The sequence below is a fragment of the Corvus hawaiiensis genome, chromosome 18 (assembly GCF_020740725.1).
Source record: "Corvus hawaiiensis isolate bCorHaw1 chromosome 18, bCorHaw1.pri.cur, whole genome shotgun sequence".
In the NCBI taxonomy this organism is placed as follows: domain Eukaryota; kingdom Metazoa; phylum Chordata; class Aves; order Passeriformes; family Corvidae; genus Corvus; species Corvus hawaiiensis.
In genome coordinates, this window is record NC_063230.1 from 2,093,738 (window position 1) to 2,119,315 (window position 25,578).

General features: G+C 44.8%; 1 protein-coding gene across 9 annotated transcripts in view; it reads left to right on the forward strand.

The window, feature by feature from the left end:
- Positions 1-25,578, forward strand: part of MTMR3 (myotubularin related protein 3) — a 74,669-nt gene that overhangs the window by 8,395 nt on the left and 40,696 nt on the right. For 2 of the 9 annotated variants that reach the window (XM_048322515.1, XM_048322516.1), the window contains one exon: positions 23,337-23,414. The exons of the other annotated variants lie outside the window; for them this stretch is intronic. The gene's annotated coding sequence lies outside the window, so the exon portion shown is untranslated. The remainder of the gene's footprint in view (positions 1-23,336; positions 23,415-25,578) is intronic. 9 annotated transcript variants of the gene reach the window in all.

Genomic DNA, 25,578 nt, shown 5'->3' on the forward strand with positions numbered 1-25,578 from the left:
TGTGCTGGGTTGTGTTCTCGCAAAGCCATCTGGTCAGTTACACTTGTCAGTAAGGAAGGAGATCAGACACCTGCTCCAAAATTCCAAATTCATTATAAAAAGGATTCCAGCTTCAATGTACTGACACGATACGTGTATGTTCAGTATCCTACAGTGTTCAAATCATTACAAGGGGATTTGGAGGGAAACTTCCTTGCAGGAGAACTGGTGGTACAGCTAATTGTAGGTCCTTCTTTTAGAGTCTGTGACCACATGGGACATCAGTGGATATAGAGCTGTATTAGTAATACACATAAAGCCTTGTTAAAGTCAAAGAATAATAAATATTCATTAACAGTGAATTTCAAAAAGTAGTAGCTCCGTGTAGAGCTGCATAATGGTACCAATGTGCCTGGTCACTGTCGTGTTGCTTTTCTCCCCCTTCAGTTCTGCAGGCTTTAGAAGCTGGAACCAAAATGCCTTGCACTTGTCAAACTGGAATTTTGGCTTTTAAATGACAGGCTGAATGCTGACACTTGATGAGGGTGACTGCTAAACACTGACCTGGGGAGAGGACTGGGCAAGGGGTTTTCTAAAATAGAATAGGATTCCCTAAAGTGCTGAAATATGGTAATGAACTGAGGATGGCAAAAAGACTCCAGTGTGTTAGAAAATGTTGGTCTTGACTCTTGGTGCTGCTTTTGCAGAGTTTGGTCTGCTAAGCACTGGACCAGGGCAGTAGCTTCCAGTCCCTGGTTCTGCCTGCAGCTGGAGCCGGCTCTTCCCAAGAAGAATTTGGAAGAATTGCAGAGGTAATTGGGGCACTGGAATCATGGTGGCTCTATACTTAGCTCATTACTCCAGGCAAATTATCCTTTCCTTCTCCAGTGTTGACTGGCAGGCAGGTTGGAGAGCTGTCTAGCTTTCCTTTGCTGGGGCATTCCAACTGCTCTGCAGTGTTTTCATTGCGCAGACACTTCTTCCTGTGAACTCTTGAAGGGCTGGTGATAACTGAGCAGCAGAAGAGTCTAAGAATGGGAGTTCTGGAGTAATTCACTGAGGGAAACAGCAGTGTCAAACCTGCTCTTGTAATCAGCTTGGAGTAGGAAGCAATTTGGAAACCTGCTTGATGCTCTGCTCACCTGTGGAGGATGGTTGGGTTCATCACTGCCACTGCTGATGCCTGAGCTGGGTGGGTCTGGTGAAGGAGTCAGCCTGGGGAGTTGTGGACAAAGGATTTTGCTTCATTTGACAAGTGTAAGACTGGTATAGCAAAGACAATAAGAGCTATTTCTTGCTTTCTTTTTGAAGCCTGGTTTTTTACTAAGCTGTTTGTGTATGGTCCCAGTTGAGGTGCTCCCTTCCTTGGAGGGTCACGCCCAGAGAGCAGCCCCATTAAAACTAATGGTGCCATTGCATCATGTCCCAGCCCGCCGTGGTCCCATTCAGCACTCAGGTATGAAGATTTTTCCTCTTGCATAAGGCACCTTGATCTGCTTGGGTCGGGGAGGAAGCAGTTGGCACCTCCCTAAAGAGTAAGTGACAAGCTACTGTGCCCTGTAGCTTATTTTTCTAAACATTAGTATTTCAAGTTACTGTCCAGTTTTCTAAACTGTACAAGTGCCTGAGGCTGGGCCACGGCTCACAGAGGCGGGGATTACCTGATCAGCTCTTGCTGGATGCAGATCTTTCCCTGCTTCTTGCATGCTTCTTTCTCCTAGACCCAAATTATTTGGTATTCAAAGCAGAAACCTAGTAGGGCTAAGCCTCATGTATTTGAACATATTTCCCCAGGATTGCAATATGGCTTTAATCTACTTTGTCTCCTTTCAATTTCTAAGTATTTCTAACTACTGTTAGGTTTTTTCTGGTTCTTTCAACAAAATTCAGTTTTTAGTCTCATCATAAATCCTTGCTACCATGGGTCAATCTCAGCAGACCAAGTTATGTAGTAGTTAAGAAATGATTTTTCTGTAAATTTACTACTGGTCTAGTAATGTATATTGAGATAAAGTGACTTCACAAAGGCAAGGAGTAGTCACGTAAAACATGCCTTGTCCAAAGAAATTGGTCTGAAGTGACTTGGATCCTGATAAGGACAAGAAAGGACTGAAGGTTTTTGTGCAAGAAGTGAGCAGGTGGGCTGGGGAGAATCTAGTTTAGCTTACAGTTTAAAGAAAGGCCTAATGGCAAAACACCCTCAAAAACTAATTCATGTGCTTAAATTCCGCCGTTTTTTATGCTGCCTCTTGCCAAGAAAATTAATTCGTAGAGCTAATCTGAATTTCCAGGCTGGGTTTGGAAGGCGATAGCCACTTCTGCAGGTGCACAGAACATTCCAGTCTGTTCAGCTGGGCCGATGAGTCTTGGTGGTTGCAGTGCTGATATATTTGATTTTTCAGGAGTCTGAAGATGTGGCTGTGGAGCACATTTGTGGTGCATTTGTAGCTGTGGCCAGCTGGGGTTTTCCTGCTTGTGAAAGGTCAACTTTTAAACTTCCTTGGATTGGTTAGCAGTAAACTTTAAGCTGGTGTTGCAGCATCTGTTTTCTAGAGCTTCAGACCTCCTGTTTGACTCTGGCAAACTTAGGAGGAAGAACTTAGGTCCCTGTGTGGGGTTGCTGCTCTTAAGATCAGCTTAACTATTTGTAAATAATTAAAATACGGAAGGTGAAGGAATACCCTGGGGTCAGTTCAGAGAGGGCTTGTGCAGCTGTGTGAAGATCAGTTGTGGTAGGACAACCCCGTGCATCCATCATGCCTGCAAAAGAAAACACAACCAGCACCTTGACTGAACAGCAATTAGTCAGGTTGTGCCCTTGTATTCTCCCCTGGGTCACCTTTTGGTGAGTGTTGTTGAAAGACTTGACTTAGCAGAGTTTGTACATGTTGAAACAAATTTGATGGCTTGAAACTTGTCTGAACAATCTACTGCTTGTTAGGTGACTCCTGAGGAGCCGTGACCTCTAAAAATCCTGACTTGGTTACTTTGATTATTTTATTAATAGCATTTTAAGCAGAACTCAGAGATTAAACAACATACTGAGAGCTTATTGCATATCAGAATGTGAAAGTGTGAACCTTTCTGTGGAGCTGGGAATCCATAGATCATGCTGGGTGAGTGACAGCTCAGCCTCTACACGGAATTCAGAGCATCTTTGCCATGTTATAAAAAGCTTGTTGCCTGGTGCTGATCTGTTCCTCCATCTCTTGAGTTTTTTGTAACCTCTAAACTCTAAGCATAGGATAAGAATTTATCCTGTTAAAACTTGTGTTTGTTTGAAGAGTTAACTCCTGCTTGTTCAACTCTGTCCTACATCTCTAGATCTCAGTTATTTAAATACCAAGGTGTGTGTCACTCAAAACCTACCTACCCAGTGAGTTTTTCCTTTAGCAGAAAAGTAAATGTGACCTGGAGTGAACAAGCAGCTGTGCCTGTCTTGCTACACCTTTGTCATTCTTCAGTTTTGCTTATGGAACTGCTAAATCAGGATTTAGGAGTTGGTCTGCTGGTGAGTCTTGTGGAATCCTGGAAATTTCTTGAAATATTTGAGATGAGTGTCTATCACTTATCTTGAAGTGATATATTTTACATTGTATCTGATGACAATTTGGGGGGAGGAACGGGAAAAAATCCTTACTAATGTCTCATTTACACAAAATAGGCTGTGTGAATGCTCTACCATATGCTGGATATACGGAATATCTTTAAAATGAAGTAGGTTGGATGGAAGGGTCTGAAGGCTTCAATTCTGAAGTAAGGAATTAATCCTCTAGTTTGTCTGGTTAGGTGTGTCCTGCTTTGAAGCCTCACTGAATTTTCAAGTGGAAAAGTAGCAGATTTGTTTGGTGTTACGCAGAAGGCTTGAATTGTATCCTTTCTAGTACTTTGAGAGAGCTTGGTGCAAACCTTTCACCGAACTGGTGCTCTTACTGAGCTGCTGGAGGGAAGTTAAGTTCATCACAATTCCAGTGTTCTTTCTCTTCCGTCCAGTGCTTTAACTCCTTGTCACAAGTGACAGAGTGACAGTGGCTCCTTGCAGACCCATTCGAGGTAGAAATCTGCAGCTCCACCTGTGTGTTGTGTCAGCCTGTTGCCTGTTCAGAGTTTAACAAGCAGTCTTAGTGCTGTGCTCAGCATGACTACACCGATACTCTGCAGGGGACTTTTAGCCCTTCTAGACCAGGCTTGCTGCAAGTAAAGAATGGAACAAGTATTTTTGCAGTGCTTTGCTGTGTTTCTGTGGTTAAAGGGTACCTGTGCTGATGGTACTGATTTAGAGCAGCCTTCACTGGGCACAGAGCTGTAGCCTGGGCTAACAGCAGGGTGACAGGGCTGTTCCATGGATCCTGTGACTCTGGAGGCACTGGGGGCTTGGGCTGACCTAGCACAGGAAGGCCTCAGTGCTGAAAGGATATCCACTACTGGTGATTTCAAATTTCCTTTAGAAATGCAGCTCCTGAAACTTCTTGTATCTGAGGTACTGCTTCAGATGTACTTGAGATTTATGTAGGAAGTGGAAGCAGATGCATTCCTTTTCCTCAGAGCTTTTATTAATTGTTAACTGAAGCAGTTGAGTTGCTGGGTTTTGTTTAGTATTTGTGGTAAAATTTGATATGTTGCTTGATAAATGCTCATGTGTTTTGCACAGATAAAATGTGTGTAGTCCTTGTGGGTTATGGAGTAGTGGGCTGCTGGATTTGTGGCTGTTAAGATGCTTATGTATTTAATTCAGCAGTGAGAACTAATGCACTGAAACTTCATCCTGGAGAGTTACTTAGTAACTCTGTTTGTCCCTGAGCTGCAAAAAATAATGCTGAGGAAATTAGCAGGTTAAATGGAAACTGTACAAAACACAAATGTATCTATTTCAGAGCCTCTGCCAGAGATAATAAAGCCTTCTGTGGTTTCTGGGCTCAGGCAGGGACTCCTCTTAACCTATAGAATTAGGACTTGCAGTTCTGATCTCTGAGTTATATTTGATCTTGACTGTAAGCAGAGTGATTCCCTGTGAGCTTCCCGTAAAGCTCAAAGGTGTGATTCCCTCCAGAGCTCTCCCAGGGAGAGCAGAGCATGGCATGGCTGGGTGTGAGTTACTGCAGAGCACTGGCAGTCCTCTGCCCCGGGATCACGTATCCGGCTGGGAGGTAGAGCCAGTCTGCCAGCACACTTAATCTATTTTTGATTTGTCAGGATCTCAAAGACAGAAACAAAAAGCACTTTGTCCTGGCTGCTCTGGAAGACTGACACTTGAATGGCTCTTTGCATTGTCTATTCAGTGGTGTTGGAGCACTGCTGTGCAGTGAGCACATTGTTGTGTGGCAGTCACTCCTCTGGGCAGTTCACAGGCTTTCCTGAGCATCTCAGCAGCAGCTTCACATGAGCCACTTGTTTGACCACCTCCAAGTTCATCCTCGGCAGTGGAACTCGGGGAGACTTCCATGGCAACTGGTGGCCCTTCAGCACAATCGGTCTGTGCCAAGGCTGACTCTTGACTGCTGCCTTCATCACCCACTGGGTGCTGGAGCGCTTTTCCCTCAGTCGAATGAGAAAACAGTACCACTGGAGGTACTTTTTCATCAGTGCTGAAGAAGCTCCAGAGAATCTGTGGAGGTGTGGTGGACTCTCCAGAGAATCATTTATGCTTATTTATGCTTTATTGCTGGGAGAATCTGACAGAATATTCTGAAAATACTGTAATCTATGGTCTAGTTATTTTTTTATGTGTTAAAATAAAATTTATGTGTTTTTTATGTGTTTCTTTAGTGCTAATCCCAAGTGTTAAAATACAGGAAAAATGCCTGAGTCTTTACCTCACTATATAGTTTTTCTGTGGCCATTTTCTGAAGCTGTAATTGTCAGGGCTTTTAATTTCTCATTCATATGAGAGCTGTGTGAGAATTTCCCTGATACTTGCGAGTGATCATGAAGTATTTGGTTTACCTTTACATAGTTGAGCTTGGCTTCCTACTGTTTATTCCATGCTGTTTAGGTTTCTGTTTGCATTTACCTCAGGTCAACAACAATAATTAACTCAAAGCATTGAACTGATGCAGTTATCATATTGGGAGAACAAACCAATAACCATAGTGCAATAAGCATTACTGCAACTTCCTGGTAATGAAAATTCCAATAGCAGAGTACTTGATTTAATTTTTAAGCTTTGAGAAAATGGTGGTGGTGATAAAATGACTTTATAACTGACTTTCACTTAGGCAGCTACTTAATGCTGGGAAAAAGCTTGGGGTGTAGGGAAGAGCTGTAGTGGCTTTTTTTGTTAATAGAGGGAATGCCTGAGCTCTTGTTCACATTTGAACCCCAAGCTGCAGTGTGCAGCTACTTTTTTAAATGACTGATGCTTCCCCAGACAGTCTGGATGACATTGGTTACTCCCTCCTAGTGAGTCTTGAGTGTTTTTAAGCTGGAAACTGCAGAGTTAAAGACATTTGAATATTGCTGTCCTGTCCTCCCAGCAGACCACACAGCTGCATCAAGTGTGTCTCCTGAAGTGTGTGGCCAAAATAGGTAAGAGCTGCTCACTGGGGGATAGAATGTGGGGCTGCTGAAAAGAGACAATATCAGACCCAAAATCTGGCTGTTGGTGAGGAGAATCTTCCTTAAGGCCCCAGGGGCAGTTTTGGTGTACAGCTGCTGTGGACATGGCACTGAGGATGCTTCCAGGAGAGAGCAATCTCTCTCGGCTGTGCACGGCTTTGGCAGTTTTCTTGCAAGAGAGCCTGGTTAACCAGCACAGCTGTAAAGTAGCACAGATGCAGCCTCTGAAGGGCTGCTGAGCAGCTCTGAGGAACTTGGATGTGTTGTGTAAGGACAGCTCTGACTCAGTGGGGAATGTAAGCACGTGGTTCAACTTCAGCAGTATCACCGTACAAGTCAGAATTCGAGCTCACAGCCTCAGCACTGAGGGCATCAGCCAATCCCATTACCCTCTTACATGGCATCACACCTCGAAAACGTGTGTCTTACCTCACTCGGTGGTGTTGTGTGTTGATTGTTGTGTCTTGAGGCACTGTTCTGTGTAGGCTGAAGCACAGCTGTGTGCCCTGCTGATCAGCTGAGGGCTGAGTGGGCACTGACTGCTGAGGGAGCACCTCGGCATGGCTCAAAGGCTCAGGTGTTCCTGCACACAGATGCTCCTCACAGGGAGATGCTGCTCCATACCACTACAGAAACTTCTCACATGACAGAAAGTTGCTCCAAAGTCAGCTTTTCATGGTTTCTTACTGAATTTTCTGTCAGTTTTACAGATACTGCCATGAGATTTGTATCCTAAATATTGGCATTTTGAACAGTAATTGAAGAATTGAAGTTGAATGCTTGTGGGACAATAGGGGGTTTGCAGGCTGGGATATATTAACACCATTGTGGAAGTGAGCTATGGTATTAACAGAGCCATTCTAAATATACTGCAGCACTGCAATCCCGACAGTGATGGTGGTGCCAGGCCTGGACTATGAATACGTCCTCCATGTGCACACTCACGTGAGAATGACAGGACAGCACGTGCTAGGCTTGAAGATAGTGTTTCTTTCAGTTTGATAAGGAGTGTGGCATGCTTGTCCTTTGCTTTTGAAGTGTTACACAGACTCAGTGCTCTGTGGCTGCTCAGGAGTGAGTGCAAGCAGCAGGGTATGGGAGAATCTTTCCCTCGAATGAGAATTTCTGCGGTCCATGCAGAGAAATCTGCTTCTGTTGGGCCCTTCGTTGGCTATAACACGTCAGGGAGATAGTTCTGGTTTTCCATGTACACGAGAAGTCCATCTTCTAGCCTTGGTCTCCCAGGCTTTCTGGTTTTCCCTCTTGCTTATGTTTTTAGCTTGCTTGTGTAGTAGTTTATTCATCAGGCAGGTTGTTAGAAGGGAACACGTGCTAAGTAACAGCTGCAGGTTCTGTAATGGATTGTTGTGAGCTGTTCAAATGTGCTCTGCTTTCTTACTTCTGGCTGCCCCTCCTGCTCCTCCTAATGTAAAGGAAGTATGGGGGTGTTCTGGACCGGAAGGAACACGTATCCTGAGAGCCACGCTATCTGAAGGGCACTGCCAGGCATAGCTGTCCTGACAGCAGTGAGGATGGACTTCACAGTGAGGACACCAGTAAAGTACCAGCCCTAAACATCTTCTTAAGCTGCCTGGTCTTTTAAACATACCAACTGCTCAGGCAACCTAGAGCTGGATTGTTACTGCAGGCAAATGATGACCTGAAGGACACTTTGGTCTTTCTTGGAGCTGTCCTCCTCACTCCCTGCACTAGCAGGAGGTGTGTGTTTTTCACAGAGGAGTGAGCATTTACTTGTAGCCACAATGCATCAAGCTCTATAGTGAAAAGTGTTCGTTGAACTAAAAGTGGAAGTGAGGCAGCCTGGAATGCCAGAAGATGGGATTGCCAGTGACTGATGAAGGATCTATTCCTTGCTCCAGACTTCCCTTTCAGTAGGTGTCCTGGGGTTCTGATGGAGTTTAACAGACAGGTTGACTTAGCAGCAGAGACAAATGGTGACTTGCAATGGGATTGACACTGTAAAAGAGGAAAATGTGAAGAGATGACATGCTCTTACTGCCTTCATTCCCATACCTGTGCAAGGCCTATATATTAAATGTGGGCTGCTAAAAACCTCTCCCTTCTGTGGGAGCAGTGACAGGCTCCAGTTCCTCGCTCCTGCTGCTTGAATTCCTGATTTCTCCTGGAGCAGCTTTGCTCCCGAGCTGTCAGAGCAGCCTGCAGCCTTTCTTTGGGAACACCACTGCTGTAGCAATTGAGTGAGCAGTGGAAGCCTCAGTAAGTACCACTGGCTGTTTCTCAAGTCTGACATCATATCCAAGAATTAGATGGCTCTCTCTCACCAGGGGGATAATGAAATAATTCCTACTGTGTTATTCATTAACTCACGTTTCATTCAGTGGCTCCTAAGAGGATAACGAGTACGTTAGAGGTGAACTTGCATGAGACTTCTGACATCCTTTTGATAAGTTAAGTAAGAGTTAAAGCTGTGGCAGACAAAGCATGGCAGTGGGGCCTCACTGAGGCAGGTGGCCTGTGCTGTGTTACACAAACTGACTTGTGAGCTAATTTAGCAGCTTTTTTTGTCAATGGTTTCAAGAAAATAGCCTGCTCCTGAAGTTGCTGGAGAAATAACTGGGGCCCAGAGCCAGATGAACTGGGCTTCCTGGTACCAATGGCTGTGGCTGAAGCTCCCATGCCAACTGGGAGTGCTGGCCTCTTCTGAAGGCTTGCCAGGAGTTTGCCTCCCTCCCAAAGAGGTTTGTCTGTGCTGTGCAACTGAGCCAATAAACTAATATAAAGATTAAGCTGTTTGTGGGAGGAATGATGATTGGATATTCAGGTATCTAACAATCTGGCTGATCTTTTGAGCACTGCTGTGAGTGTGCTGACATCAGTAGTTCATCCCCACAGGTAATAACCGAGGTAATTCTAAACAGAGGCTGCAGTAGGATGGGACACCTGAAGAAATCCAGAATTTCCAGGTGGCCCACTAAGATTTTAAATTACCTGGTATTTGTAGGAGCACTGGGTGAGGTGGCTTTATCTGGGAAGAAGTTGTAGGTGGTGGTCTGGTGAGTCAGGCCGGTGCCATCCTGGAGAGGCAGGTGTGTCCCTGCCTGGTTGTGGATTGTGGTCCTGGCTAGGAAGTTGCTGGGAACCTTTCCAGGTGTGTGTAGAGTTATGGTTTGGGTGCTGAGTACACAACTCCAGGCCTGAGTGCTCAACTCTGCTGCTCAGACCCCTGGCAGTGGAGTTGTATTTCCCAACCACAGAGCAGGAATACTGTAAAAATTGGGAGTATTCAAAAAACTAAACTCTGAATGTATGTTCTGGGCACAGAAGATCCTTCAGATGGCTTGAACTCTTACCATCCTTAGTTTTCCAGCCTTTTAAAAGTCCATTACTGGCCACTTAACATAAGGAACAATGTAGTGGCTTTGCTGAGCGCTGTGGATCCTTAGCAGAAGAGGTGCCATAAAATGAGCAGTGCGAGAAGGACTGACCTGCTTCAGGACTCCACACTGACTACAGGGTTTAAGGAAAATGACTGAATGGAAAGGTCTGGGTTCAGAGAATATTATCCCACTCAGCTCACTGGGTGAGGGTTTATGGGAAGGAGAGGATGGAGAAGGGAATTAAGGATCATACATATTCCAAGAGAAGCTGAGCAGAAGCTTCACCGGTGATCACAGTGCTTGCATTTCCTAATGTGTAACCACTCCATGGTTTTTATGTAGGGCTACTTCAGGCTGCAATTACAAGTTGATTTCCATGGCGTGTATGAGCAGTGAAAATACCTGCTGGGTCATTAATGCTGGGCTTGGGCTGTCAGCTTTGCCTCCCTTGTTTACTCATTGTGCAACTCCATGTAACAGCTTAGTCCAAAAATCCAGCACTGAGCTGTGCCAGCCTGCCAAGGATCCTTTCCCTTACACACCAGTGCTCTGACTTCTTGAAATATGTGAAATAGTAAAATACCAAAACAGGCCACTCTGTTCTTGCAGGATCTGTTTTTCAGCACCCAACCCAGTGGCAATTGGAAAAGAGAAATCTTTAGTTCAAGCTTCAAGTTGTTCAGGCTGAACATGGAAGTTTGGCTGTGAGTGGCTGGTTCATGGTGGCATTTTTTATTTTGGAGGCCTCTACCATCAGGGAATTCTTGTGGAACAGTTCTGTCAGCTGGACCTGATGCAGAGATGTCACATCTCCAAGCTAATGACACAGAAATGGTACTTTTAATAAACATGCATACCTTGGATCCTTGTCCTTCCTTGACAGACTCATCTCAGCTTCCAACTAAGCTTTCCTGCATAAAGATGTAATCTTTCATCCAGGAGAGGAGTTGGGCTGGTTTTTGGCATTTGAATCTAAATGAGCAAAACTGTGCAGGCTCTGAAATACAAGACCTGAATGCTGAGGTTGTTCCCGCAGTGAGCTGTTATTTATCTAAATTACAGATGCTTTTTCATCTCAGCTCTGAGCATTTGCTTCTAGATTTGTCTTCGCATGTAGATTTGTGTTACACCAGCTGCATAACCTTCTGAAATAAAGGCTTACAATAAAAGCAAGGCACATTTAAGTATTCTGAGCATTGTTCCTACCCTTGTTCTGGTTTTGCTCAGAGTGTGAAGGTTTCTTTCGCCATGGAGTATTTCTCTGAAGTTGGTTTCAGATTCCAACTTTAATACTGGAATTGATTGTCTAGAAAGGATATGCCTGGTGATCTTCAAACCTCAGCTGGATGAGTCCAAAGAGCAGCTTGATGTAATGGAACTGTGCCAGTGGGGGCTTGCACTCCCTGGTGTGCTGTTCTCCCACTCATCCCAAATTGTTCTGGATTTTTTTGCATGTGTATTGATCTTGGTTCTTTGTACCTTCCAATTTGCACTCAAAGGGGCAGAAGCAACTTTGGTTTGTTTTGTAATTAGATATTAAACTTCATTTCTGTGACAGGAATCTGGTGGGGAATTTGCGTGTCTCTCAAAGGAAAGCTTTCTGGGAAGTTCTGTCCCCCTGGATCTGATGGCAAGTGTTCCTGCAGGCAGCCTGGAGAGTTACAGGAAGGGAAGAAATTCCTGCCCTCTCTTGGTTTGGATTTTGACCAGGGATAGCACCTCATAAGATGTTTAAGGAGGTCCTTGAGTACCTGAGCAAACGGAGGCTCAGAGTTGTGTTTGTACATTTTCAGCAGCTCAGTCCCGTGTGTGCAGCACGACCCAGGGTGTCAGCTGAGGTCAGGGGGTTTTGCCATTTAATTTCATCAGAGGAAACCCCAAAGTTTATTGCTCCTTATCTATGTTGTATCTAATTTTTTTTAACCAAAATTTGCCAGATTTACCTTTTCACTTCAAGCAAATGCACCTTGAATATTTTACCCTCATGGGTTTAATGCAGACTTCTCAGAGTTCATGTTCAGTAAGTACAGGCTTGGTTTTGCTGCTCAGGTGGTTACCAGAGGGTGCTTCAAATGGAATGATAGAGACCAAAAATAGATTTAGTTGGTCTTAATTTTTACTGTGGAGTGCTACTTTTGTGTATTTAATTGAAGCTTGAGATCTGAAAGTCACAGGTAAGAGCTGTAGTGTTACAAATGTGACTTGTGCTATTTTCACATCTTTAGGAAAGCTCGTGGATTAATACACTCATGCTCTGGTATGTTTTTATAAAGTGCAATTTAAAGGGGACATGGTAAATTCACTGTAAGGATGGTTATTAATCTTTCTATTCTTTAAAGGAGGGTTAAGTCCTGCTGGCTGATAATGATTGAAATGCAAAAATTGAAGTGGATAACTGCAGTCTCCTGACATGCATATTTTTTTAAATCTGGAATTAAATGAAAATTGCCTTCCCTGATGCATCAATAACAGAGTGAGCTGTGAACTGCACTGACTTCTGCAGTGCCTATGGGAGAGATGTGGATGTGTTGTGTTTGGGTAATGTGCTGAAGAGCCCAAACCTTTGTTTCTTTAAAATGATGATTTATCTCTTAATTGCAACCAAGTCTTTCTTAGTAAATTAGGTTTGTTTTGAGTCACACAGGGAAGGAGTGAATGTTCTCTAAAGGATAAAACACTTAAATGACTACTTACATTCTTTGTACTGTTATTCTTCCTTCTCAGGGTTTGTTGTATCTATCAAAAGGAATGAGTTTCTTTAGGGAAAATAAGTGAGAGAGGTTTTAAATAAGTGTCTGTATATACTAATTTGTTGTGCTTTTGAAAAGGTCATTTAGTATAAAATAGGATAGTGGAGGAATATCTCTTTTAGGTAAAAACTGATCTGCTGTAGACAGCTTGTTGTGGTCTGGTTTAAGTGAGCAGGTAGGAAGGGACATCTTCCTGTTTCCTGGAGAAACTCATTCCTGTTGGAATCGCTGTTTGGATTGCAAGATTGACCAAAGGAGATGCAGGTACCGTATAGAATTAATTCAGTTTTTCACATCAACCAAGTATCTGCTGGTATCCTATGGAAGCTTGAACTTCAATGGATTTTTACTTTAAATAGGAGAAGGGAGAGACTGTGGCTATTAACTGGAGACCTGTCAAACCTTGTTTCTCTAGCAGAGCTGCAGTCTGTTGCAGAACTCAATTCTAGCTGAAACTCTGTGTTTTGATACACATCTGTGCCTCAAGCAACCACAAACCCTTCTTGGTGTCTCTGAAATGCCTAAATACATTTAACTTTGGCTTCGTGCTGTTTAGTTTATAGAATAAGCATATTCTGTTAATCCAACTAAATTCCTTCCTGGCACTGAAGGGCTGTGCAACTTTGGTGTAAGGGAACAAGCCTGTATGCTTTCAGTATTATGGAAGTTGTTGTGGAGAAAACATTTTGGGGACTTGTCCTGACTGAACTCAGCCTCCCTGGGCAATCTGGAGACGTGACTTTAGAAATTGTAGTTGTTCTTGTCCTTGACACATTCAAGATTTGAAGATTGCAGAGCATCTACCTTGATTTAGTTGATGGAGGACTGTTGGTCTAACTATTGCATTAGAGTCAACTGGTTCTGAAGCAGCACTGTTGTGTCTCTAGAGGAATACAGATGCAGTGTGACAAAATTAACTGCTCTATTAAAGACCTTTGCACTTCACACCAGATACTGCTAATGTGTGTAATTGATCTTCCAAACCAGCTACGGAAATTGAAGCCCATTAAAACATTTCTTGAGGCGATCACAGGAGCTGCAAGACTCCTCCATGGGCCTCCTGCCTCCCACATCAAAGCGCTGTGGTGCTTCAATCCCTCATGGCTGCTCTGCTGAGGCTCTTGGTGAGATGCAGTTTCACTGCTCCTCACTAAAGCTGGCTACTCAGACAGCTCCGTGTCCCTTTTCTGTGTGCCTTCATGGGCAGGACCCTCTTTAAAATTCTTTTTCTTTGCCTGCTGTTTGTTTGAGTTGAGGTCCATCTCCAGCTCTTATTTAAGTACAACTCGTGAATGGAAAGTAGTATTTTGCTGTTACATTTCCTGCTTCTGAAATTAACTGTGACTTTCCACAAGTGGAAAAAGATAGGAATAACCAACTGTCTTAATACTTGGAAGATACTGAGGCAGTTTAACTACAGGAGGGAAAGTATTTGCTTTTCCTGCTTTTTCTTTTTGCTTTAGTGAACTGAGGACTTCCAAGGCCAGGTTGGACGGGGCTTGGAGAAACCTGGGATAGCAGAAGGTGTCTCTGCCCATGGCATTTCAGCCCAAACCATTCCATGGTTCTGTGAATCAGCTGACCAGGGAAAGGCCAGGAAGCAGCAGCTTTCCTGGAGGCAGTGTGCTGGTAGATTATCCAAACCAGTTTGTCCCTTGTGATCGAAATGCAGGATTTAACAGGGGAAGGCATCCGAGTCCTGTGTGTGTCTTAATTCCTGTAGGGAGGCAGAGCTCTTCCCTGCTCTGCCTGGCTGAGGGCAACGTCACTGGGAATCTTCTCCCTCTGTAGGTAACTTGATAGGAAACTGCTGAAAGTTTGGAGAAGCTGAAACTGGCAGTGGGCTGGTGGAAATGCCTGGCTCTTCTCCCGGGAAGGAGTTGCTGCTCAAGTGCAGGGAGGGCAGAACCTTGTTCTGGTAAACCTTGGGTCTGGCTGGAACTTGCTGGGTAAACAGGAGCCAGCATAAAGCTCTGTGCAGTCCCTTGAGCTGCTGGGGTTTCCTGATCCAGCTCTTGCTGGTCCCCTTATCATGGACAAGCACACTTGGCTTTATCTCCTCCAAATTTGAGTTTTGCAGTATTTGCACACACGGAGTGCCTGGTGAACGGTGAGTGCTCTTGGTGTCTTGACAGCCTTGTGGGTGATGCCCAAACAAGTGTGTGGACTGCTCTCTAGGAAACAGCTTTTTGTGAGCCTAGAAAAGCTACTCTCGTCCTTGATTAGCTCCTGAAATGCGGAATTTAGGGGGTCAGTTTGTCAAAAGGGGTCTCTTTTAGCTGAATACAGATGGCTCTCACCTTAGGTCAGCTCTTTCAATATGATTATTTGATTCCCTTCAGGATTGTTTTGCATGGCTTAATAAGGGAATACCTGAACTCAAGGCTTTTCTTGGATTGAGCTAATTACTACTTTATACTGTAAATAATGCTGTGATCAAACATACTTGTGCTCTGCCATGGTAATTGAAGAGACTTTGAAGGGAAGGGCTCTTCATCCTCAGGTTCACAGAATACGTGAATTACTCCTAAAAGCCCCTTCAATTCCCTTCAGTACAGAATGCAGTCGTGTGCTTGACAGCTCTAAAGTGGATCAGGGTTTTGGGAGGGTGCTTACTGTCTGAACTGTAAACTCTGCCATTCAAACTGAAAAACTACTTGAATATTTCTCAAAGAATTGAGCAGGTTAAGAGACGAATGAGCTAATTGATTAGTTCTGTAAAGAAATGTCATTTCTGCAGGAGCTGAAGTGATTCTGCCTCAAATTCTATAAATCTGAAATGTCCTGCAGTTTTTCAGGCTGTGCTGCTCTAGAAGCAAACAACATCTACTGTAGAGTGGTGGTTCTGTAATCTGCTCTCTGGGTTAGTTTTGCCTTGTACCGAGGAGTTGGAATATGCCATGATGGGTCTGAAATGCCAGAGCTGGTGTAAAATAAAGAAGGGGAATGTTTTGTTTGGGAGGAGTATGGGAGCAGTACCCTTTCTGCTGGCTCACCATGCTTCAGGGAATAGCATAGTCTGTTTTAAAGCAAAACCACCTTAATACCACATCAAAAAAGGCTTTTTTGGAGTGTGCCACAATTTTACCAAGTGCTGGTGTTAGGTTGAAATATTAACTTTCCCAGTCATGTAAGATGATCCAGTGTGAGTCCTGGAACACGGAGCCTCCCAATGGCCTCCATCCTCGATGCAGCTGGGGAGGGTGGGTGTGTGGATCTTCCATGGCCTCCTTGACAGTCCTGTCTTTTCAATGCAATTGAAGAATTAATGGATTAAAGCTTTACGTTGTGCAAGGTGTGCAAGCAGAGAAAGGAATGTCTCATTATAGGCCTTGATACCAGCAAACAGAATTTGTGTCCTGCCTGTTCTGGGCTGTGCAGCACAGCAGTGCTGGAGAAGGGGTTTTGTAAGGAGTATGGAGGGACAGGACCCAGGGAATGGCTTCCCACTGCCAGAGGTCAGGGCTGGATGGGATATTGGGAAGGAATTGTTCCCTGGGAGGGTGGGGAGGGGCTGGGATGGAATTCCCAGAGCAGCTGGGGCTGCCCCTGGATCCCTGGCAGTGTCCAAGGCCAGGTTGGACACTGGGGCTTGGAGCAGCCTGGGACAGTGGAAGGTGCCAGGGGTGGCACTGGATAGGCTTTAAGGTCCCTTCCCACCCAAACCATTCCATGATTGCCGGGCCTCCTTGTTATTCCACCTTATAATAACTTAGGCATTTATTTCTCAAAGCATTAATAGATTATTAGTAACAGGAATTTGCTATTTCAAGAAAGTTGTCTTACGACAAAAGCATCCAGTGGTGTTTTGTTAAAGAGATTTTCAAAGTTTTTATGCCAGGAAAAGTGTGGTGAAAATGAGGTCAACTGAGGAGCTGAGGGCTCCGACTGCCTGTGTTGTCGTGAGGAAGTTCAGTGTGGGAGAAAAGTCTCATGGGAGTGCATCTTGAAACTCCAGAGGAACCTTCAAATCACATTTGCTTCATGATTCTTTGTATTTTCAAAACTTTGTTTCTTTTTCTAAATTACTTGTGAGTGTCTGTAGTGCTGCCTTGGCTGTCAGTAAATCCCAGCAGGTGAGGAGCTGTCCTGGGCAGTGTGGGATGCTCCTCTGGGAACAGCACTTCCCTCTGCCCCTTCCCTCTGCTCAGGCACTTACAGGAAGGTCTGAGCTGAAGCAAGATGTGACTGGAGGAGGGAAGGGAGATGCTGAAGTGTTTTGGGAGGATGAGTAAAACCTTGGAGACTTTGATTAACAGCCACTTCTCCTTGTTTGCTGCCTTTCTTCTAGAAAGGCAGGAAGAGGGGAGGGAATGTGACTCATGGCAAATGGGCTGTGAGGACCTTTAATGGAAAAATGGGAACTGTGAGGAGCAAATTATTCCCTTCTTTCTCCATTCTGCCTTTTCAAATGGAAACTTTTGCTGCCTGCTCTAACCTTGCTGTTTGTTTCGTAACTCCAGTCTAATACTGCCCTACATTTCATGGCTCTTTGGTTACCTGTTGACATAAATCCCCTTCCCAGCACACCTGGTCACCTTTCCAGCTTAGAACCTCCACAAATCCACTGGGTCCATGTCCTGTCAGCTTCCACACTAAAAATCCAGATCCTGGATTCAGATCCCATCCTTCCAGGTCTCTCCACAGTTCAGACCAGTCTGTGTAGCTCGTTGGTCCTTGGTAGCTGTTCCTCATCTGTCATGCACATAAAACTGAGGAATATGGAATAACTGAACTAAAAGGAAAATTATAGACACAGTACAGAAGATCTCTGATGAGTAAATTGTATCCTGGCTTATGTATGAATAATTGCAGCCTTTGGATCCCAGGGTTTTATCCAAATGAAAGAGGAATTAAAAGAAAAGAGAGCCTGAAATTTTGTAAGAAAAAGTGACATTTTGTTGTGGTTTTTGCCTTCAAGCTTGCTGTGGTCTTTTGACCTGGGTTGTTTTGAGATCAGTGAAGGAAAATACTGATGTAGAGTCTTTTATTCAGGAGCACTTTCCTAAAAAGCCTCTTATTTTTGGAATAATTAATACTGTTATCCCAGCTAAATATTGATTTTTATTCTTGACATCAATTATGGAAAAAATGGACCTTCCTTAATGCAAAATCAATTTTTTCTGTACTATCCTTTGCTCTCAGACCCCCAGAAATGCTTCTCCTGCCTTGCCTCCTGCCTTCCTCAGCCATTTCAAAATCTGCTTTTCTTTCAAGCTGGTTTTTTTGTTTTAACTTTGAACTGTTGCTTCTGCATTTAATTTCTGAAGAGTGCAAGAAGTGATCTTTAACAAATATGCAAAGATAATCAGCTTAATCAAACTGCTTTAAAAGCAGATTAATGCCTCTTCCGAGTGGGAAGATGAAGGAAGCCCGAATGCCAACCTGCCATTAGTGGATGAGTCAGTGCAGTGACAGATGTTGACAAAACTTTTTTGATGCTTTGGTCTCTTATAATTAATTTTATTTGTCACTCATAAAAGCAGAGAGAACAGAAAGTGGAAGGAGATCTTTTCAAAATGCTCTGATGCAGGACAGTCCCATCCTTGCTGTGGGAACGTGGGATGTTCCGTGTGGCTGTCCCTGTCAGGTATTTCACTGTTGCTGTGTGCACACCTTCATATCCAGCTGCTTTCCAGCTGGGAGTGATGTCATTTCAGCCAGGGAGGTGCATGATTGACAAGATGGGGAGAACTGGGGTTGTTCAGCCTGGGGAAGAGGCTCAGGGGGGACCTTGTGGCTCTGCACAACTCCCTGACAGGAGGGAGCAGCCGGGGGGGGTCGAGCTCTGCTCCCAGGGAAAAAGGGATGGGATGAGAGGGAATGGCCTCAGGTTCCACCAGGGAAGGTTAAGATGGGATGTTAGGGAACACATCTTCCTGGAAAGGCTGGTCAGGCACTGGCACAGCTGCCCTGGACAGATTTAACAGCTCTGTGGATGTGGCCCTTGGGGACGTGGGTCAGTGGTGAACACGGTGGTGCCAGGTCAATGGCCTTAAAGATCTTTTCCAGCCTTAAAGATACTGTGACACGTGGCAGTAGAAACCAGAAAATGCCTCCCTGAAGATCAGCATTCCTTCTTCTCCGTGTGCATGTTTTAAAACTTTCTATTAAGGAGCAGCCTTGCCCCATCCAGCCTCGGGAGCAGCTGCCTTCCCAGTGCTCCCATCCCTCTGTGGTTTCCACAGCCACAAGCTGACCACATCCCCCAGCTGGTGGGCAGCTGATGGAAGCACTGTGTTCCTGCTCCTGAGCACACTAAGAACAGTGTAAAAATAGTAGGGAAGGGAAGCTAAAATCCACCAGGAAGAACAGAAAAAGGAGAGGGTAGGAGAAGAACAACCTGTGAGCTAAAGTGAGCAGAGAGCAGCCAAACGCAGAGGTGATGAAATAAATGGGGGTGTGTGTGGTAATCCCGTGCAAGAGAAGGTCCCCTCATGGCAGAGGTTGGGTATATGGGAACAGCGGTATTGGGAAGTTTGAAATGTAAACAGGAATGCAGAACTTCTCATTAAAAACCACACTTGCATAATGTTAGGTTGTGACATGGTGTGGCACAACTGGTGTGGAAATGCCGTATTTCGGCAAAGGGAGGGGAAAATATATCTTCAAAATAGTCAGTTAGCAGGAAAAAAGCTTCATTTGGTTGTGTTTGTTTACATCTTTATGAAGATAACTTGCAGCTAGAGAAAATCTGGATTTGTTTTTCTCCCAAGTTATTTTTCCTCTGTGCCATTTCCATGCTTATCAAATCATGGCTCTCCTGCTTTGGCTGATGGAGCCTTTCAGCAAAGAAACTGTAGAGACAACTTTCCAATCACCTAATTAAACAAACATGTTGATTGAAACTTCTCCAGAGTGCTTTTCCTAGCTATTTGCCAATGTTTTATTAAAATAAATGTCAAGAAAAACACTGTCACAGGCTTGTATAATTTAGATTTTGGAGTTCCTGTAGTCCAATGCTGCTCAGAGTAGGGCTGACTTTGATGTTGGATTGGGTTGCCCTTGGAATTCCAGGGGTTAGAGTATGGCCAGGGATAAAAGTATTACAACTTGGAAACCATTATTTGGAATTTCCCCCTCCCAGCTGTATTATTACTTGTGTTTCACTGTATCATTGATATACAATGCAACTACTCTACTTGTCCGTAACATCTTCCAAGAAAAAAACTGGAGGCAAGACCTTTGTGCTGAGTGAAGTGTTCACCCAATGCCCAAGTTCCCAAAATAGGCTCCAGAGCAGGATCTTAGAAGATGATTCAAAGGAAAAGCGAAGTGTTCCCATCCCCTTCAGTACTGGAGCCCTATGGCAGAGTCGCCTGTGGCATGGCTGGGTTGGGCAGTGACAGGATGCCCTTGGGCACCTGTGCTGGAACCAGGGGAGGGCATTCTGCCCTGCCCAGGTGATTCCCCACCTGCAGAGCTGCCCCAGCCCTGGGGCCCAGCACAGGAGGGACCTGGAGCTGCTGGAGGAGTCCAGAGGAGGCCACGGAGCTGCTCCAGGGCTGGAGCCCCTCTGCTCTGGAGCCAGCCTGGGAGAGTTGGGGGTGCTCACCTGGAGAGGAGAAGGCTTCAGGGAGAGCTCAGAGCCCCTTGCAGGGCCTAAAGGGGCTCCAGGAGAGCTGGAGAGGGACTGGGGACAAGGCATGGAGGGACAGGACCCAGGGAATGGCTTCCCAGTGCCAGAGGGCAGGGCTGGATGGGATCTTGGGAAGGAATTGTTCCCTGGGAGGGTGGGCAGGCCCTGGCACAGGGTGCCCAGAGCAGCTGTGGCTGCCCCTGGATCCCTGGCAGTGCCCAGGGCCAGGCTTGGAGCAGCCTGGGCTAGTGGATGGCAGGGGGTGGCACTGGATGGGTTTTAAGGTCCCTCCCCACCCAAACCATTCTGTGATAAACCAAACCAGCTCTGAGAATGTGACAATCCAATAAAGGTGCTGCAAAGCCTATTCTTTAAAATATTGACTATCCTTGACTTAGGATTTACTGATCTCCTACCCTTGGCTTTCCTGATGGTGCTGAATCCCTTCTCTGTGGCTCACACAGCCGAGGTGCTGCAGAGGAGGTGGTGGGAGCCCCTGGAAGGGGTGGCTGCATCCCTCTCCTGAGGGGCAGCTCTCTGGGATGTGTTAATTAAACATCTCCCCCTGACCTGGGACTGTTCCCATCAGGAATTAGTGTTTTGGAGAGGGGCAGTAGAACTCATAGCTGCATTTCTTCTTACAGGCAGCTTTTTTCCCCTTATTTTGGCAGAAGTTGTTGACTTAGGAAGTGATAACATTGGAGGTGCTTATCAGAGCCCAGCAGCCTTGCAGCAGGAATGCTGATGAGCGTGTCAGGGGGTGTTTGCCAAGCTCTGGCAGGAATAAAGCGAAATTATTAATGCTTATATTGGAACATTTTTCTCCTGTTTTTAAACTTCTTGACAAAACTCTTGCGATTTGGTGGCTTCTTCCAAGCCTCATTAAAATCAATAAAATGCTTGTTGCAGATTTTGTGAAGAGTTTGTTTCTTTTTGTTCGTTTGGGCTGAAACCACACAAAATCAGTCCAGTTCCTGCACCCGAAATGTGTATCTTGCCTTTCGAAAAGCAAATACCTGGCCAGAAAACTGTCTCGGAGGAGTCATTCTACAATTGTATAGCCTTCCTTCATAGCTTTTTTTGGTGTGTTTAATAAACCTGCTCCGTATTCCCCTGAAAGGTGACTTTGTATCAGCAGGCAGCTGTGAAGTTGAACTTGTTGCAGGATCAAGCTGGTACCTCACAGTCAAACTGTGCCCGTTCCCATCTGGGTGCTGGGGCTGATTATCGACCCATAAAGTTATTGGGATTGGTGTTTGGCTTGTTGGCTGAGAGGGATTTTTTAAAAACGAAAACAAAGTTGACCTCTGTTGCAGGTAATGAAATGTTGCTTTTAGAAACTGTTTTATAAAATGGTAAATCAAAGTTTAGCTGAGGTTTTGGACAGCTGGTGTCAACACAGGGCCTTTCTGTTAGAGCACATCCTCATGTCCCTGTTGTGTAAATACTGAGATTCCCTAAAGTGTCCATCGTGGGAGATGGTAGAATTCCTCTGGTACATCTAAATTTGTATTAGAATCATGGAAATGCTGCATGGGAAGGGACCCACAGGGATCATCCAGCCCAGCTCCCGGCCCTGCCCAGACACCCCAACACTCCCACCCTGGGCATCCCTGGCAGCGCTGTCCAAACGCTCCTGGAGCTCTGGCAGCCTCGGGGCCGTGCCCATTCCCTGGGGAGCCTGGGCAGTGCCCAGCAGCCTCTGGGGGAAGAACCTTTCCCTGCTCTCCAGCCTGAGCCTGCCCTGGCCCAGCTCCAGCCGTTCCCTGGCTGCTGTCCCTGGCCCAGGGAGCAGAGATCGGAGCTGCCCTCAGGAGGAGCTGCAGCCCCTGGTGAGGTCTGAGCTCAGTGTCCTCTGCCCTCAGCCCCTCCAGACCCTTTTCCATCCCTGTGCCCCTCCTTTGGTGCCCAAAACTGTCCCCAGCACTCGAGGAGAGGCCACTCCAGAGCAAAGCAGGACAATCCCCTCCCTCACCCAGCTGGCGATGCGGGGCTTGGGGCACAACTCTTTTAAATGCACAATGTTTGATGCACAACTTCTTAAACTGTTTCTTTCTACTGCGTCAGTCCTAAAATTATATCTCCTTTTTCTGAGTATTACTTATTTTCCCTGTTATAAGCCATAAACTAAAGGACACAATGAATGCAAAATACAGAAATATTTTATTTCATTTACCAGAATATGAAAATTATCCATAGTTGTGGCACATCCAAGTCCAGGCAAACTGTTTCCAGCAGCAGGATTATATGGTGGAGAAATTGGACTTTCCAGGCACATCCACATGCAGTGTGCTACTGGGAGAGTATCCAAGTTACTGTGAAAAGCAAATCTTTGGATACAAGGGAGTGGTATCCCATCAGTTTGGCTGCTCGTGTGCTCTAGGAATGGTTTGGGTTAGTCTGGAACTGTAATTTTAGGGTTTGGGTATTTTAGTGTGAAACTTTTTGTCCTGGGAGTCATTGTGATGCCACAGGAGACATCTGTTGGTCCTGTTGGAGTGACTGTGGGAACGAAGCAGATCAGATATTTTCTCCACATCGTTTTTGATAAATGTATATTTCTGGCACAATACCTCATTTTTGAGGCAATAAGTGTTTGTACAGCACTTGAAAATCCAAAGGATAGGGCTTGGCAGGAGTGGCCTCATGAGCATTGCTGCTTCTTGGGATTTTTGCACCATTGGACCAAAGCACAGGGACAACAACCCCTGTTTGGGGGTCTTCATTGGCTTTCTTGGGGCCAGAAATGCCAATTGCAGTGTAAAATTTAAACCACTTTGAAGATCAATATAAATCCAGTTGGATCTTCTATAAAACTCTCTCTTGTAGCTCGTATTGTGAAGTAATTTAGGTTTTGTTCACTCATTTATGAAAATTCTGAATTGCTTTGTGGCCACGATTTCAGAACTGCTCCTTACCCACATGTATCCATCGGAATCCAGTCCTAGAATTCTCTCTCTTGTTACAACTACAAAGCACTCAGACTTTCTCTTTTTCCTTTTGAATCAGTCCAGACTCCTGTACCAGTGGAGTGTCCTGTCTAGGCTGCTGGTTCAGAAGTGGATTTTTTCAAGGGAAAATTCATGTTTTAAGGTGTTGCCTTTTTATTTGCAGCTGCCAATGTGAAGTATCAGAATAGAACAGTTGGAACTTTGTGGGACAAGAGAGGACTGTTTATTCTCTCATTCTGTGGTAAGAATTGCATTATTTTGATAAAATAAGCTGCTTGTTCGTGGATTCTGTGCTTATCATTGATTATTCTCTTAATTTATTTAATTAAGAGTTTTCCAAGATCTTAGACAAAAATTTGTATTTCGCTGAGTTGGAGTTTGCAACCTTTAATTATGAAAAAAAAAGGCTCCTGACTCTTAGTTGTGCTCAATCTTCAAACATGATTCTTTGTCTTGCTCCTGTTCCTGAATAATGTGCAAATATTCGTGTTGTCAGCTGCTCTCCCAGTAAATCCTGGTGAAAGTTACTCAGTTACTGCAGCCTGCGGTGCCAGGAAAGAGGAGAAACCTCCCTGTCAGGGATTGAAATGAGGGAAACTGAGTGTTCATCCTTATCTCAGAAATTTCCTTCCACCTGCCAAAGGGGGAGAAGTGTTCTCGGTTTGCAGCAGAGAAACATCTTTTGCTCGAGGTACAGCGCATTCCTGAATGTTTAAATCTCAAATTTTCTAATGGTCCTTTGCCAAAAAATTTGGATTCCAAACTCAGAGGGTAACTGTGCCACAGGATGTAAACAGCTCAGGGGGCAGCTCAATTTGATTTTGATATTAAAATAAATGGAATTCATTCTGGATGGGTAAGGTAAGGGAACAAAGTGAAATGCTTGGATTCTTCCTCTTTCCTTTTCTTCCTCCAGTTCTCCTTGCTCTAAGTCCAAGTGCATTTAAATATATGTGAATTTAAACGATCCTTTATTTATCTAATCTTTTTTGTTTAGAATCACAGGCAAACAGATGGTTATTGCTACTCTTAATTATGTACATAATTTAAACCAGAAGGCACATCTGAAACAAAAGGTAATTAAGATGTTCCCATAGAGGCTGAACAGAGTCTGAGGTTACAACCTTTGCTCATCATTTATCCTTTCAAGCAGAACATAAGGATGGAGAATTAACAAGACCAATCTACTTTTTGATGTAATTTAACACACATGGAATTGCAGGTAAAAGGGCAGACAGTAAATTGATAACATCACCTTTTTTTGGCCTCAGTCCTGACCAAACCCAGTATTGTTGGTAGCAATAAAACCACGTTTCATTGCTCAGTGTATCAGCTGGCTGCTATTTTTATGTGATCCTGTTGATAAGGAGGAGCCTGAATTTAAGGCTGCTTTCCTGGCCAGGTTTTTTTATCTGAGCTGTGTTTGTACCTTTCCATTTCATTTCTGGAAAATGGGTTTTACTGTCAGGGCAGAGCTGCAGTTAAACACAAGGAGAATTCTCCTTCCATTCTGCAGCTAATCCTAAAACTGCTGTGGGTCAACTTGAGAATGGGTTTGTGCAGCCACTTGGTGCTGGGCTGGCTTTGTCCCAAGCTGTCCCTTGGAGCAGCGCAGTGGGGAATTATGGTGGGGACAGTTCAGGAGTGCTTGGTGGAGCTGATGATATGAGGAACGTTCTGCTCTCACTTCCAAGGCTTCTAAAGCCAGAAATCCCCTTATGAGGTGTCAACAGTCACTGGGATCCTCCTTCTGTTCCCATGGGAAGAGTTTGGTGAGCTGGAAATGGGTTAGAAAGCTTTGGGATAGAAGGAAATGTCAGTTCAGGTGTGGTTTGGGCTGTCCCTGAGCAGTGTGTGGTCCATCCCTGCTCCCAGAGCTGTTCCTCTCCCGTGTGCTCAGCCCAGTGACCTTGAGCTGCTGGAGGGAGCAGGATCAGCTCGTTGACTTGATGGGAAAGGAATGATTTCTTTCAGAGTATTCACTGCCCATCAGCCCAGAGAGCCTCATTGTAACAATTGAGCCTTTTTGCTGTTTCTGTCAGCAATTTTCAGAACTCCTTTGGTGGCAGGGAAGTCGCTGAAGCGTTTCACTGATGCCCAGCAGCAGCCAGAGCAAAGTGTTTGGTTTAGAACCAGTCCTGTAACTTCTTGTACCATTTATGTTGGCAGCATCACCCTTTGGGTCTGATAATCCTGATGCAAACTGAAACAGGCAGATTTTTTTCCACACAGCTTTCCCAAAATTCGCCTTAAAAAGGAAGATTCTCGCATTCATGGAAAAAGCCCCACTGTTACAGTAGAAACTGTTCTGCACTGAATGCAGGAGTTAGACTGAAACTTGGTACTTCGGGTAGTCTCTGCTGGAGGTTTGTGCTGGATTGTAGGAACACAGCTGTAAGATATTT